This window comes from Canis lupus, chromosome 30, assembly GCF_003254725.2.
Source record: "Canis lupus dingo isolate Sandy chromosome 30, ASM325472v2, whole genome shotgun sequence".
NCBI classification, from domain to species: domain Eukaryota; kingdom Metazoa; phylum Chordata; class Mammalia; order Carnivora; family Canidae; genus Canis; species Canis lupus.
The window spans coordinates 11,824,687-11,840,891 of record NC_064272.1 but is presented as its reverse complement, the minus strand read 5'-3'; the positions used below and the strand labels follow the sequence as shown (position 1 = coordinate 11,840,891).

Here is a 16,205-nt window from a genome sequence, read left to right as displayed (position 1 = left end):
TTCCTCAGCCTCCACCCTTCTCTGCCGGAGGATCCCTTAGCAGAGATAGAGGCACCGAGGCCACCCCGCAAAGAGATGGTCCTCCCTGCGGAAGCCGGACGCCCGCGCCCTGGCGCCTCCCCAGACCCGGGGAGGCCTGTTTGCCCCGCCCGCGGGGAGGAGCCCGAATGCGATTGGTCTCCTGCGACTACGCCTCCCAGGATTGACCGGCCGCCGACTCCTCCCACCACGTTTGGTGCTTCTCGGAAGGTGCTTCTTGGCCCTAGGAGGAGGCAGCGTAGCTTTTGCTAAGGTCGCATTCGGTACCGGCTTTTCCTGCTCGACTGTTTGACAGATGATGGCATTAAGGTTGCCATGCTTCCTACTGTGTGGTCCTATATGTTATAGCAAGAGTTTTCTTTAAATAGGACACGGAGAATCAGAAAGCAGGCCCTTACCCCCTGAAAGATACGGAGCTTCCTTTGTCCCACATGCGTCCGTGTGAGAGCTAAATTTCATACATAACTCAAATTAATAGTCGTGAATTCAGCTTAAATAGTAATAGTAGGAGTTCACCTGTACATTGGGCTTACAGTGAGCGGTCACTGTTTTGATCCGTTTAAAACCTCACAGCCTTTACCTAGAATGCAGGTTCCATTATCCCCATTTTATAGACAAGGATCCCAAGACACAGGGAAGTTAAGCAGCTTGCCCAAGATCACCCGGGGCTAAGTGGCAGAGCCCCAGTCGGAACCTGGCCTAGTGTCTGGCACCACCAACCACAGCATCAGTCTGCCTCTTAGAAAGAAACCAGGCAACGGTAAATATTATTGTCTAGGTCAAGAAGCAGTTTATTGAGGCTTCGTTTTCTTTTATGTCAAGTTTGGAAAATATGGGAGAGCAGATGGCAATGGAGACTGGAAAGAATGGAGACTGGAACCTCCATTCAGGAGGTTCTGAGCTCAGGTAATTATAAAGTAGAAGAAGGTAGATTAGCTAAGGGAACATACAAATACAAATACCTACATCCATGTTTAAAATATATGTATATTTAATTGAGACACCTGCTGGAAATTGCTGAGAGTAACTATAAACACTCGGGAGGGATAACAGAAGGAGCTCTAAAGCAGAAGAGAGAACAGCTTGAGTCTGAAAAGACTATCAAGGAACTGCAGGGCCAGCTGTGGTACAAACAGCTCCCTAGAGAAAAATTAGAAGGTCAGTTGGGATGAGTATCGTGCAGAGGTGGATCAACTCAGGGAGATACTGGCAAAAATTCAGGTCCCCAATTTTGCTGTGGATGATGACTCTTCTTGTGAGTCAAGCAAAGAGAAAAGGCAAATAAAGAATAAGGTGTCTTCTGGGGAAGTTTTTGTGAGAAGGTACTAATCAGTGACATAGTTTGAAATAAACTTGCTTGATTTTTCTTTTATTTAAAAAATATATATACATATAATTTACTGAGGTGAAATTCACATAACATAAAATTTAAGTGAACCATAAGTCATATTTAGGACATTCACAATATTGTGCAACCTCTATCTATATCTCGATCCAAAACATTCCTGTCACCCCAAAGTAAAACTTATATTCATTCAATAGTCATTTCTTATTCCTGCCTTCCCCCAGACCTTGGTAACCACCAATCTGTATTGTCTCTGTGGACTTCTCTGTTTTGAATATTTCATACAAATGGAATCACGCAATAATAAGCCTTTGTGTCTGGCTTCTTTGAACTAGATAACTTTTTTTTGGTTCCACTATGTAGCATATATAGTACATACAAAGTACTTCATGCTTTTTATGGCTGAATAAAATTCCATTGTATGTATGTAACATGATTTGTGTATCCATTCAGCAATTGATGGATATTTGGACTGCTTCACATTTTGACTATTGTGAATAGTGCTGCTATGTACATGCCTGTACATGTACGTGTTGGAATACCTGTTTTTAGGTCTTTGGGGTGTATACCTAGGAGTGGAATTGCAGGGTCATGGGGTAATTCTATGTCTAACTATGAGAAATGCCTGCATCCTTTTGAAATTCATTCTTTTTTTTTCATTTGCAAAAGAGTCTTTTTTTTACATATTTTTTAAATTGGAATTCAATTTGCCAACATATAGCATAACACCCAGTGCTCATCCCATCAAGTGCCCCCCTGAAATTCATTCTTAAGGATATAATATTATTCATATTATAAATAATATTTGATATATGATATATATTAAGCATTTTAAATCAGAGTATCTTAAAGTTAGCACTGTTGACATTAGGACCATAGAATTTTTTGTTGTGGGGGCTGACTTGTGCGTTTGAAGATGTTTAGCAGCAATTCTGGCCTTTACCCAGTAGATGTCAGTAGCATCCCCCCAGTTGTGACAACTAATATTGTCTCAAGACCTTGCCAAAGGTTTCCTGGGTGGCAAAATTTCCCGCTATTCCCACTGACATCCATTGCTTTAAAGGATTCTCTGTACACTGGAAGCATATCTGTCACTAAAACAAAACACTCAAACAAAGTAAGGGCATTTAAGAAACAGATGTTCCTTGCAAGTTTGCATACAGGAAATATTGTTTACTGTGTAATGATGTTAAGGAGTTTGCAGATTTCTAAATGTGTGACAACCAGAAAACTGTATCATTGGCTTCTCTCTTTCCGCCATCTTGGAGCCTGTGGAGGCCTGCTGGGAACAGGACTCCTAAAGTGACGACTATGTCTGGAAGGCTTTGGTCCAAGGCCGTTTTTGCCGGCTATAAACGGGGTCTCCGGAACCAGAGGGAGCACACACAGCTCTACTTAAGATCGAAGGTGTTTATGATCGAAGGTGTTTATGTTCGAGATGAAACTGAGTTCTATCTCGGCAAGCGATGTGCTTATGTATGTGTACAAAGCAAAGAACAACACAGCAACTCCTGGTGGCAAACCAAACACAACCAGAGTAATGTGGGGAAAAGTTAACTCGTGCTCATGGAAACAGCGGCATGGTTCGTGCCAAATTCCGAAGCAACCTTCCTGCGAAAGCCATTGGCCACAGAATCCGCATGATGCTGTACCCCTCAAGGATTTAAACTTACTGAAAAGTAAATAAATAAAGGTGTAGATTTGAAAAAAAAAACCTGTATCATTAAATATTCAGGTAACTTTCATATATTCTTTTGTTCCAGCTCACCCACAGAACCCCAAGAAATATAGCTTTTCACATCAGTACATGTTATATATACCAAATCGCTTTTACAGCTCACCGCATCACATAATTCTTAAGATGGCAGCTAGAAGCAAGATTTCACAAGATTTTTTTGATATGGTAATATTTATTATTTCAAATCTAAGCTCAGACAGAGCCCATAAGGAATTTCCTATTTGGCTCAGCCAAATAATGGAAAGATATCTGCTAATTTTCATTATTGAGGTACAGTGAACCAAAACAAAATTTTTACATTTACCTTTAAAGATCATGGTAAGTTAATTGTAGAGTGGGAACTCTAAGTACATAAACACCTTTGCCATCAAAAAGCCATTAGGATCAGAACTGTTATGGAAATGGACCAGCTTTAGGCACAGGCAGCATTGGTGTAAAACTCACAGCAAGGTCTATGGCACTGAACTCTATCTTCCCAGGTATGGAAATGGAGGGGTGGGGCAGGAAGGTTGGTGCTATTCTGCAATGAAAAGCCAAAGAGATACCTAACCTAGTAGGTCACATAAAAATAATGCAACAAGTGTATCAATAAGTACTACCAAACTGCTGAAGAAAAACAAGAACACAAACCTATAGATGGATTCAATTGTGATGACCAAATAAATAAGACAGAATTAAATGTATTTTCTCATTCATGTCCAAGATAATACTAGCAAGAAAGCCTGTAGAATAGGTCTACTTCTGTGACTAACAGCTACCACCATCAAATCACTGAGGTGAAATTTATGCCTTGAATTGTGATATAGAATTTATTTTATTCTGAAAAGTTGGTATTCCAAAGCCAGTCTCCTCTTGAGAAAACAGCTCCCACTTATTTAATTATTAGATGTATGTATATGTGTGTGCTTATTTTTATTTATTTATTTATTTATTTATTTATTTATTTATTTATTTATTTATTGTTTCGGCTTTATTGAGGTGCAACTGAAAAATGTAATTGTAGGAATGCCTGAGTGACTCAGGCTCAGCTGATTGAGCAGCTAGCTCTTGATTTTGGCTCAGATCATGAGTTCAGGGTCATCAGATGGAGGCCTACCTCCGTCTATGAGCTCAGTGGGGAGTCTGGTTGAGATTCTCTCTCTCCCCCTTGTCCTTCCCCCCATTTACATGCTCTCTCTCAAATAAATAAATAAATAAATAAATAAATAAATAAATAAATAAATAAATAAATATTTTTAAAAAGAAATATAATTGTAGGGATCCCTGGGTGGCGCAGCGGTTTAGCGCCTGCCTTTGGCCCAGGGCGCGATCCTGGAGACCTGGAATCGAATCCCACGTCGGGCTTCCGGTGCATGGAGCATGCTTCTCCCTCTGCCTATGTCTCTGCCTCTCTCTCTTTCTCTCTCTCTCTGTGTGTGTGACTATCATAAATTAAAAAAAAAGAAGAGAAATATAATTGTAATATATTTAGAGTATATGATGATTTCACATATGTATAAATGTGAAAGGATTCCCAACATTGAGTTAATTAACACACCCATCACCTCACATGTTTATCATTTTCTTTCTTCCCTCCCTCCATTTCCTTGCTTCCTTTCTTTTCTATTTTGGTGAGAACACTTCAGTTCCACTCTCTTAGCAAATTTCAAATTTCAGTTATATAATACAGTATTATCAACTATAATCACTGTTATATATTAGATTCTGGGACCTTATTCATCTTATATCTGAAAGTTTATACTTTTATACTGGTCATTCCCTATTTTCCCCACTCCCAATCCCAGGTAATCATCATTTTACTCTCTGATTCTGTTTTGAACTTTTTTTTTCAGATACCACATATAAATTATACTGTGTGGTATTTGTCTGGTTTATTTCAGGTAGCATAATTGTTTATCCATGTTGTTGTAAATACTAGGATTTTCTTCTTTTATAACGATAAATAATATTCCTTTATATATATACATACATATATATACACACATATACCATATTTTCTTTATCCAATCATCAGTCAGTTGATATATAGGTTATTGCCATATCATGGCTACTGTGAATAATGTTGCAATGAACATGGGAGTACAGAGAGTGATTTCATTTCCTTTACGTATATACCCAGAAATGGGATTGCTGGATCATATGGTAATTCTATTTTTAATTTCTTCAGCAGTCTCCATACTCTTTTCCATAGAGGCTATACTATTTTACATTCCCATCTACAGGATATGTGTTTCTTTTTCTCCGCATCCTTGCCAGCATTTGTTGTCTCTTGTCTTTTTTGTAATAGCCGTCCCAGCAGTTATAAGGTGATATCTCCTTGTAATTTTGATTTGCATATCCCTAATTAGTGATGTTGAGCACCTTTTCATGTACTTGTTAGCCATTGGATTTCTTCTTTAGAAAACTGTCTATTCAGTTCCTCTGCCCATTAATTGGATTGTTGTTGTTGTTGTTATTGAGTTGTATAAGTTCCTTGTATATTTTGGGTATTAACCCCTTCCTGGATATGTGGTTTACAAATATTTTTCCCATTCTGTAGGTTGACTTTTCATTTGTTGATAGTTTCCTTTGTAATACAGAAACCTTTTAGTTTTATGTAGTCTCACTTATTTTTGCTTTTGTTGTTTGTGCTTTTGGTGTCATTCCCAAGACCAGTGTCAATGGGGTTTACCCACCATGTTTTTTTCTAGGAGTTCTAAGGTTTCAGGTCTTATGTTCAAGTTTTTAATCCATTTTGAGTAGATTTTTGTGTATGGTATAAGATAGGAATCCAATTTAATTCCTTTGCATATGGATATATGCATATGAACTATTTATTGAAGAGACCATCCTTTCCCCAGTTCTTGGCTCCTTTGTCAAAAATGAATTGATCACATACGCATGGGTTTATTTCCAGGCTCTCTCTTCTGTATTGTTAATCTATGTGTTAGTTTTTATGTGAATCACTATAGCAATTACTATAGATTTGTAATATACTTTGAAATCAGGAAGTGTGAGGCCTTCAGCTTTGTTTTTCTCAAGACTGGTTATTCAGTGGTTCCACATGGATTTTAATATTGTTTTTTTCTCTTTCTATGAAAAATGCTATTTCAATAGGGATTGCATTGAATCTGTAAATCACTTTGGGTGGTATGGACATTTTAACAATATTAATTCTTCTAATCCAGAAACACAGAATATCTTTCCATTTCTGCCTTTTTAAATTTCTTTCATCAGTGTTTTATAGTTCTCAGTGTACTGATGATCTTTCATCTCCTTGGTTAAATTTTTTCCTAGGTATTTTATTATTTTTGATGCTTCTGTAAGTGGGATTTAAAAAAAATTTTTTTAAATGAGATTTTACTTATATTTTTTCCAATAGTTGATTGTTAGTGTATGGAAACACAACTGATTTTTTTGTATATTGATTATGTCCTGAACTTACTGAATTCATTTATTAGGTCTTACAGTTTTGTGTGTGTGTGTGTGTGTGTGTGTGTGTGTGTGTGTGTGGAGTCTTTAGGGTTTTTTATACATAAGATCATGTTATCTGCGGAGATAATTTTATTTCTTCTTTTCTGATTTGGGTGCTTTTTTTTCCCCCTTGCTTAATTGCTCTGGCCCTGACTTGCAGTTCTGTGTTGAATGAAAGTGATGAAGGTGGGCATCTTTGTTATAGTCCAGACCTCAGAGGAAAATGTTCAGCTTTTCACTGTTGAGTATGATGTTGGTTGTGGGTTTGTCATATATGGCCTTATTTTGTTGAGGTACAGTCCAATTTGTTGGAAGTTTTTATCATGAAAGGATATTGAATTTTATTAAATGCTTTTTTGCATCTATTGAGATGATTGTATGATTTTTTTAAAGATTTTTATTTACTTATTCATGAGAGACACAGAGAGAGGGAGAGAAGCAGAGACACAGGCAGAGGGAGAAGCAGGCTCCATGCAAGGAGTCCGATATGGGATTTGATCCTGGGATTCCAGGATCACGCCCTGGGCCGCAGGCAGGCGCTAAACCACTGAGCCACCCAGGGATCCCGACTGTATGATTTTATCCTTCATTTTGTTAGACTGGCATATTACATTTATTGATTTGTATATGTTGAACTATCCTTGCATCCCAGAAATAAATCCCATTTGATCATGGTGTATGATTCTTTTAATGTACTGTTGAATTTGGTTAACTAATATTTTCTTGAGAAATTTTGCATCTATATTCATCAGGAATATTAGCCTGTAATTTTCTTTTCTTGTGGTATTCCTATCTGGCTTTGGTACTAGAGTAATACTGGCCTCATAAAATGAGTTTAGAAGTATTCATTCTGGGCAGCCCGGGTGGTTCAGCAGTTTAGCACTGCCTTCAGCCTAGGGCCTAATCCTGGAGACCTGGGATCGAGTCCCAAGTCAGGCTCCCTGCATGGAGCCTGCTTCTCCCTCTGCCTGTGTCTTTGCCTCTCTCTCTCTCTCTCTGTGTCTCTCATGAATAAATAAAATCTTTTAAAAAAATTTAAAAAAGGAAGTATTCATCCCTCTTATGTTTTTAGAAGTATCTGAGAAGATTCATATTAAATCTGTATTAACTGTTTGGTAGAATTCACCAGTGAACCCATCTGATCCTGGGCTTTTTTAGGGGAGAATTTTGATTACTGACTCAGTCTCCTTCTTAGTAATCAATCTCTTTAGAATTTGTTTCCTCAGATTCAGTCTTGGTAGGTTGTATTTTTCTAGAAATATATTTATTTCTTCTAGGTTATCTAATATGTTGGGGTATATTGTATAATTGTTCACAGCAGTTTCTTATAATCCTTAGTATTTCTGTGTTACCAGTTGTGGTATCTCTTTTATTTCTGACTTTATTTGAATCTTCCCTCTCTCTTTCTTAGCTAAAGTTTTATCCTTTATCTTTAAAAAAAAAAAAAAAGAGCTCTTAGTTTCATCGATCATCTCTATTGTCTTTTTTGCCTCTATTTCCTTTCTTCTACTAACTTCTAGCTCAGTTTGTTCTTTTCTAGTTCTTTGAAGTGTTAAGTTAGGTTGCTTATTTTGAGGTCTTTCCTTTTCCTTAATGTAGGTATTTATTGCTATCAATTTTCCTCTTGGAATTGCTCTTGCTCCATCTTTGAAGTTTTGATATATGGTGTTTCCATTTTCATTTGTCTCAATATTTTTTTCAAGGTTTCGCCAGTTTTACTTAAGTATAATTGACATATATCACTTACAAATGTAAGGTATGCAACATAATGATTTGATATATGTATATATTGTGAAATGATTACCATGGTTAAGTTTAGTTAAGATCCATCACCTCACATAGTTACAATTTTGTTTCCTTGTCATGAATCAAGATATTTTAATTTCTTTTTCGATTTTTATTTTGGACCCACAGTTCAGGAGCATATCATTTAATCTCCACATATTTGTCAATTTACTAGTTTTTTTCTCATATTTGATTTCTAGTTTCATAGGATTGTGGTCAGAAAAAAATGGTTGGTATGATTTCAATCTTCTTAAATTTATTAAGATTTGTTTCATGACCTAACATATGATTTATCAGAGAATTTCCATATATACTTGAGAAGAATGTGCATTCTGCTGCTGTTGGGTGGACTGTTCTGTAAATGTCTGTTACGTTCATCTGGTCTAACATGTAGTTTAAGTTTCCTGGTCGATTTTCTGCCTGGATGATCTATCCATTGTTGAAGGTGGAGTATTGAAATCCACTACTATTGTATTGCTATTTCTGTCTTGAGATCTGTTAATACTTGCCTTATATCTTTAGGTACTCTATGTTGGGTGCATATATATTTACAATTTTATAGCTGCCTAATGAATTGACTCCTTTATCATTATATAATGACCTTTGTCTCTTGTTACTGTTTTTGGCTTAAAGTCTATTTTGTCTGATGTAGGTATAGCTACCTTTGCTTTCTTTTGGTTTCCATTTCCATGGAGTATTTTCCTGATCCCTTCACTTTCAGTGTATATGTATCTTTGAAGCTGAAGTGTGGGTCTCTTGTAGACAGCATATAGCTGGTCTTTTTTTTTTTTTTTTTTTTTTGAAATCTATTCAGCTACTCTATCTCTTTTGATTAGAAAATTTAGTACATTTACATTTAATTATTGATAGGTATGGACTTACTATTGTAATTTTGTTGTTTTCTGACTTTATTGTAGTTCCTTTGTTCCTTTCTCCCTTTCTCTCTTCCTTTGTAAGTTGATCATTTTTCTGTAGTGGTGTGCTTTTGTGTATCTACTACAGGTTTTTGTTGTGTGGTTACCATGAGGATTACATAAAACATCTTATAGTTATAACAGTCTATTTTAAGCTGATAACAACTTAACTTTGAATGCATAGATTTATATAACCTTCCTCATTTTGTTTTTGCTGTTCCAATTGACATCTTTTCTATACTGTGTATCCATTAAATATTTTTGTTAAATATTTTTGTCTTTTATCATTTGTATTATAGTTATGTGACTTACATGCCATCATTACAATATTAGTCTGAATTTAACTATATATGTGCTTCTACCAGTGAGTTTTGTACTTACATGTGTCATGTTACTAATTACCATCTTTTTATTTCAGCTTAACATTGTTTCCTTTAACATTTCTTGTAAGACCAGTCTAGTGGTGATGCAATCCTTCAGATTTTGCTTGTATGGGAAAAATCTTCTTCTCTGAAGGACAAATTTGCCAGGTAGAATATTCTTGGTTGGCAGTTGTTTCTTTTGAATATACCACCCCACTCCACTGTGGACTGCAAGGTTTCTGCTGAAAAATTTTTTAGTAGTCTAATGGGGGTTCCCTTGTCTGTAATAAATTGTTTCTGTTGCTCTTTTTAAGAATCTCTCTTTATATTTAACTTCTGACAATTTAATTATAATGTGTTTCAGTGTGGGCCTCTTTAGTGTCCCAAAGGGAGGCCTGCAGTTAGCACTTACTTACAGGCTGATTAGAAGTTAGGCCCTTAGGTACCAGGAGGGAAAGCATGCAGTTAAACCCCTTTCAGGGAGAAACTGGGAAATGGGCATTTTTGCCTACTCCCTCTATGCTGAGACTGGCTGGTTAGCTGTTGGAGTTACTCCTAAACCCATTTGAAAACTGCATCTTTGTTTGTTATAGTCCTATTGTACTCATGAATGCAAACCTCGTTTATTATCAGAGCTAGGTGACTTAGGGGCTCATCCCTTGGGTGGCAGCCATAAAAGTTAAGGTATCAGACATGAATTCACAAGCTCTTCCAGAGAGATACTGGCAACTTAATTTTATTGTTGAAGGGAGCTAGAGGGGAAAGATGAACTCCAGGGAGAATCAGAGTTATCCCCTAGATACACACTGGTTAGAAGCTGGATCCTCAGGCAGTGGCTTGTAAAGTATGCAGTCAAACCTCTTCCAGTGAAAGACTGGGAAATGGGTGTTTTTGCCTGCTCTCTGCACTGAGCCCTGCGGGGATAGCCACAGTGAGTGCTCTTGTGCAAGCCCATTAACAACGGCTTCTTTGTCTGCTTCAGTCCTGTGGGATTCATGAATGCAAGTCCTGTTGGCTATCAGATCCAGGCAATCTGGAAGCTTGTCCCTTGGGTGGCAGCCACAAAAGCTGTGGCACCAGACATATGTATGAAGCTCCTTCCAGAGAGATGCCAATGACCTGGTTTTACCATTGGAATGAGCCCAGCGAAAGGTATGGAAGTGCCTATCAGCTTGTTCAGGCTCCAGGGAAGATCTTGGTCAGCACTAAAATGCATGCTAACTGGAAGCTGGGCCCCCAGGCAGCAGCTTGTATATAGCTAAACCCTTTCCAGGGAAAGACTGGCATTTTTGCCAGCACTGTCTGCACTGAGGCTTGGAGGCATAGCCACAGTGAGTAGTCACACACCATTAAGAACAACTTCTTTATTCGCTATAGTTCTGTGGAACTCAGGAATCCCAGCTGTATAGACTATCAGAGCTAGGTGTTTGGGATCTCATCTCTTGGGGGTCAGGAGTCTTAAAAGTTGGAGCACTAGATGGGCAGTTCAAACCCTTTCCTTCTCAGGGAGAAGATGGGAGTTAGGATTTCCCTTGGATTATATGGTGCTGTACCAGGGGTAGGGTTTATGGGGAGACTGTTTCAGATTTTCCTACCCAGTTAGATGTGTATATCTTCTCAGTTGCCTGATATGTAGGAGTCACTCAGCCACTAGTTTCTGGATTTCTCTCAGAGAGAATTACTCCATGTGTAGCTATACATTTGGTGCATCCATGGGAGGAGGGAAATTCTGGAATCTCTTATGCCTCCATATTGGTCTGTAGTCACTTCAGGCTTCCTTAGTATAAATGAGATGGACAAAAACATTATCTCTTTCAGATTCTAGATGCTAAGGACACTCAGTAAGTGACTTTGCCTAAAGTCACTTTGAGGCAGAAATGAGCAGGAAGACTATTTTATTAATTTTTTAGTGAAGTTGGGACACCTGGGTGGCTCAGTGGTTGAGCACCTGCCTTTGGCTCAGGGCATGATCCCAGAATTCTGGGATCAAGTCCCACATCAGGCTCCCTGCATGGAGCCTGCTTCTCCCTCTGCCTATGTCTCTGCCTCTCTCTGTGTCTCTCATGAATAAATAAATTAAATCTTTAAAAAAATTTTTTTAGTCAAGTTTAGTGACATAAGAAAATTCATCATTAAACAAAAATTAGCAATTTTTACTTTATTCATTTACTCAAGAGTATGCTTACAATGACACTGGCTGAACTGCCACAAGAACACAGGAATCAAAACTATGCCAGACCATGATCTATCCAATATATAATTCATCTTTAATAGTACATCAAAAAAAATAGTACATCAAAAGGATTATTTTTTCAGAGGATGATGTTGCCCTATCTGATGATAACCTTCAAACAGAAGAGGGTAACATCTCTTAATTTGGCATAGTAACCTGTCAAGCAGCTAGCACCTGAACATCTACCTGTATAGTGAACAAATCACTTACTTCCCAATAACTTCCCAATCTATTTCCAGCTCTGATTTCTCTCCTGAATCCCAGGCCCCAGCTGGCTTGCAAGTAGCTTCACATGGTGATCCCCCCCAACCAGGTACCTCCAAATCAACATATCCAGCTGAATTAAGCCATAATCTGTCCTTTACTCCTATTCCTGAAACTAGTCCTCTTCTTCACAGTGAATGAATGGCACCTCTTAGATCCACTTGCCCAAACCAGAAAGAAGTCAGTCATTTATGAGTCCTTTCCCTTCCTCAAAACCCTTCCCTCCTGTCTAGCAATGTCCAATCCCATTGATTCCCCTTGGTCTAGTGCATCTCCACCCCTACAACCACCTAGTATCAGCTCTCATTATGTCTCACTTGGACTATTACAGCAATGTGTTTATTGGTCTCTCTGGCATCCAAATGGCTCCCAGAATGATCTTTTGAAAAAACATCTTATCATGCCAAAATTCTGTAAGTTAAAATCTAAATCCCTAACATTTCATACAAGATTTTTTTTTTTTAATTTATTTACGATAGTCACACACAGAGAGAGGCAGAGACACAGGCAGAGGGAGAAGCAGGCTCCATGCACCGGCAGCCCAACGTGGGATTCGATCCCGGGTCTCCAGGATCGCGCCCTCGGCCAAAGGCAGGCACCAAACCACTGTGCCACCCAGGGATCCCTCACACAAGATTTTTAAAGATATTTCAACCTCATCTCCCAGAATGCTCTTCATTTACGTATATATCACTACTAACACACATATCTTTTGCTTTGGGAGAACCATTCTAGTTCCTCCAATATTTTTGTGTGTTCTATAAGTAGTTCTTTTAGTTTAAAGATAATTTTTTTCTGCTGGCTCCTTTCAATAGTTTTTCTTTTATTTTTGATTTTCTGTGATTTTAAATGATATGCTTAGGTGTAATTTGAGGGGTGGGGCATTTATCCTGTTTGTTGTTCTCTAAGCTTCCTGGATCTGTGGTTTGGTATCTGACATCAATTTAGGGAAATTCGCAGCTATTACTGTTTCAAATATTTCTTTTATTCCCTTTTTCTCTTTCTGGTATTTCCATAATATATATGTTATACCTTTGGTAGTTGTCCCATAGTCCATGGATATTCTTTTCTGTTTTTTTTTTCCCAGTCTTTGTTCCCTTTGCTTTCAGTTTTGAATATTTCTATTGATATATCTTCAAGCTCAGAAAATACTTTCCTCAGCTGTGACCAATCTACTAATAAGCTTATCAAAGGCATTCTTCATTTCTGTTACAGTGTTTTTTGATCTGTAGCATTTCTTTTTTTCTCTTAAGATTCCTATATCTCTGCTTACATTGCCCATCTGTTCTTGCATACTGTGTACTTTATCCATTAGTGCTCTTTGCATAATAATTGTGGTTGTTTTAAATTCCCAATGTGATAATTTCAACATCCAGACATGGCAAGATGTCTTCAAGTTGTATTTTTTAACTTTTAGTGTGCCTTGTAATTTTTTTTTGACAGCCAGGCATGATGTACCCATAAAAGAACTGCTATAAATAGGCCTTTAGTAATGTGGTAGTAAGGGCAGGGGAGGGGAAGGGTACTATAGTCCTATGATTAGGTCTCAGTCTTTTAGTGATATATGCATCTGGACTATCACAAGTGTTTCTTAGGGTTTTTTTCTCCATCTTTAGTTGGAACAAGATGGCTAGAGTGGACTAGAGTTGGGTATTTCCCTTCTCCCAGGTCAGGTAGGCCCTAATAATACCCCAGCTCTGGTTAGGCTCTGGCTAACTAGTTTCCCTTGTGTGAAGTCCTTGTCAAAAAGAACAGAGTGCTCAGGGATCCCTGGGTGGCTCAGCAGTTTACCGCCTGCCTTCGTTTGGCCCAGGGCATGATCCTGGAGTCCCAGGATAGAGTTCCACATCGGGTTCCCTTCGTGGAGCCTGCCTTTCCCTCTGCCTGTGCCTCTGCCTCTCTCTCTCTCTCTCATGAATAAATAAATAAAATCTTAAAAAAAAAAAAAAGAACAGAATGTTCTGGTTTCAAAATGGTTCCTTTCCCCCTTTTCCTGCCAAAGTATTAGGGAATTTTTTTGTCTGATATGACTATGAAAACCTGGTCTAGCTACTGGAGATAAACTCCCTAAAAGTATGGGGACTTCATACTGAAATGAGCATTTCAGACTGCTCATTTTTTTAGTTGTTGTTAGAATGAAGTAATGACTTCCAAACTCCTTGTATTCTATTCTAATAATATCCCAGAATTGGTAAGCAAGTTCAGGTTTGCACTATCTAAATGCACCATGGTTTTTTCAAGACAACTTTATCCTCTCTCAGTCTTCTTCATTTCTGTCAGGAGCAGCCCATAATTTTTTAGCCACTTAGGGCCACTGCCAAAATTTCACCTACAACCTACCTATATCCCAATCACAATAAATACAGTACCTTCTTATTAGGGAAACCCCCACTACTTACTTATTCCTCTGCCTCTCCACTTCTCAGTACTGCACCAATAAAGGTAAAATCTGTCACTTATCCATATGAGAACTAATATGAGGATGTATCTAATGAGAGAAAAGAACAAAAATCTAGACTGCCACAAATACCCATCCTTCTTTTTACATACTATATTAGCATCCCCATTATTACCCTCAAGACCTTATTTCTCCCCACTCCCAGAAGATTCCTGAGTGGAAAATAGTGTACAAGAGGAGGGAGCAGGGATCCTAGTGTTCACCCAACTCTGAAAGCAGCCTTTGCAGCACACATAGGTTTCAAAGGTTCTACTGGTGAAATCTGTGTCCTAGGAAGGGGACACAGTTTCAGCTCCCCTGAGGACATAGAGGATTCTTAGATAAGGAAGACAGAATTCCTAAGGGGAAGATTTTACACATGTCCCTTAAGGCTCTTAATTCTTTGTGTATGAATTGAGAATGTTATAGATTAGGTGCCTTTTCTTTGCATCTTTGAGATGGATGCAATCAATATTCTGAGAGAGATTTTTTTCAGGATCTATGTAAGTGATTTCTGCCAAGAGATGAAGCTGAAGTGCCTCCCTGCCACACAGACACTGATAAGGGATACACAGGCCCCTGTGAAGATAGCACTGACCACAATCTTGGAAACAAGTCACTCTTCTGGCGAGGTACCACTGAGGCTATAGACCACAAAACACAATTTAATATCGTCCCTATCAGACAATCAGGTATGCTTCATGGGCACCCATGTACAAGAATGCAGAAAAACAAACATAGCAGATGAAAAGCATCCTTAGCACCAACCACCAGAGGCTAGCCAGTGGTACCCCAAGAAGTGTGTTTATAGGGATCCCTGGGTAGCTCAGTGGTTTAGCACCTGCCTTCGGCCCAGGATGTGATCCTGGAGACCCGGGATAGAGCCCCACGTCGGGCTCCTGCATGGGGCCTGCTTCTCCCTCTGCCTGTGTCTCTGGCTCTCTCTCTGTATCTATCATGAATAAATAAATTAAATATTAAAAAAAAAGAAGTGTGTTTATACATTAAACCTGATGGGCCACAAACTCAGAAATCCCCTAGGTCAAGGATTGTGTATCTGACCCTAACTTCAGTGCTTCTGTGAAATTCCAGAGAAGTATCTGGATCAAGCAAAGCTCTTTGTTGCCCAGGCAGGCACAAACACTTGGATATTCACTAGATAAGGTTTGCATTCTTAAGCTATGGCCAGAATTAGATGGACTGCTTTGATCAAGAGGGATAAGGAGGGCAACACTCACCTAAGCCTTGGCTGCATGATGCATATCCCACTGCTAGATGTCAATCACATGGTTAGACAGTAATCAGGCATCAGAATTAGAACAATACAGACAAGTGTTTAACAGAAAAGATAAACTGAGATGAAATTGTTTCACTTTTCAATTGTTTAATCAGCTACCAAATAAATTCACTTAATGATTCTACTCCAGAATATGAGTGCCATAAAAAGTGGACACACTGAACTGTATTTCTTCTTTTTTAAAAAGATTTTTTTTAATTTACTTATTTGAGAGAGAGTGAGCAAGAGAGCATGAATGAGGAGATGGGCAGAGGGAGAGAAAGAAGCAGGCTCCCCAGTGAGCAGGGAGCCCAGTGAAGGGCTCCATTCTAGGACCTGAGCCAAAGGCAGATGCTTAA

General features: G+C 38.5%; 1 long non-coding RNA gene and 1 pseudogene across 17 annotated transcripts in view; one reads left to right on the top strand and one right to left on the bottom strand.

The window, feature by feature from the left end:
• LOC112675999 (uncharacterized) overlaps positions 1-16,205 on the bottom strand; it is a 142,843-nt gene that overhangs the window by 94,569 nt on the left and 32,069 nt on the right. The window lies entirely within an intron of this gene.
• Positions 2,259-3,056, top strand: LOC112675998 (60S ribosomal protein L35a-like; annotated as a pseudogene).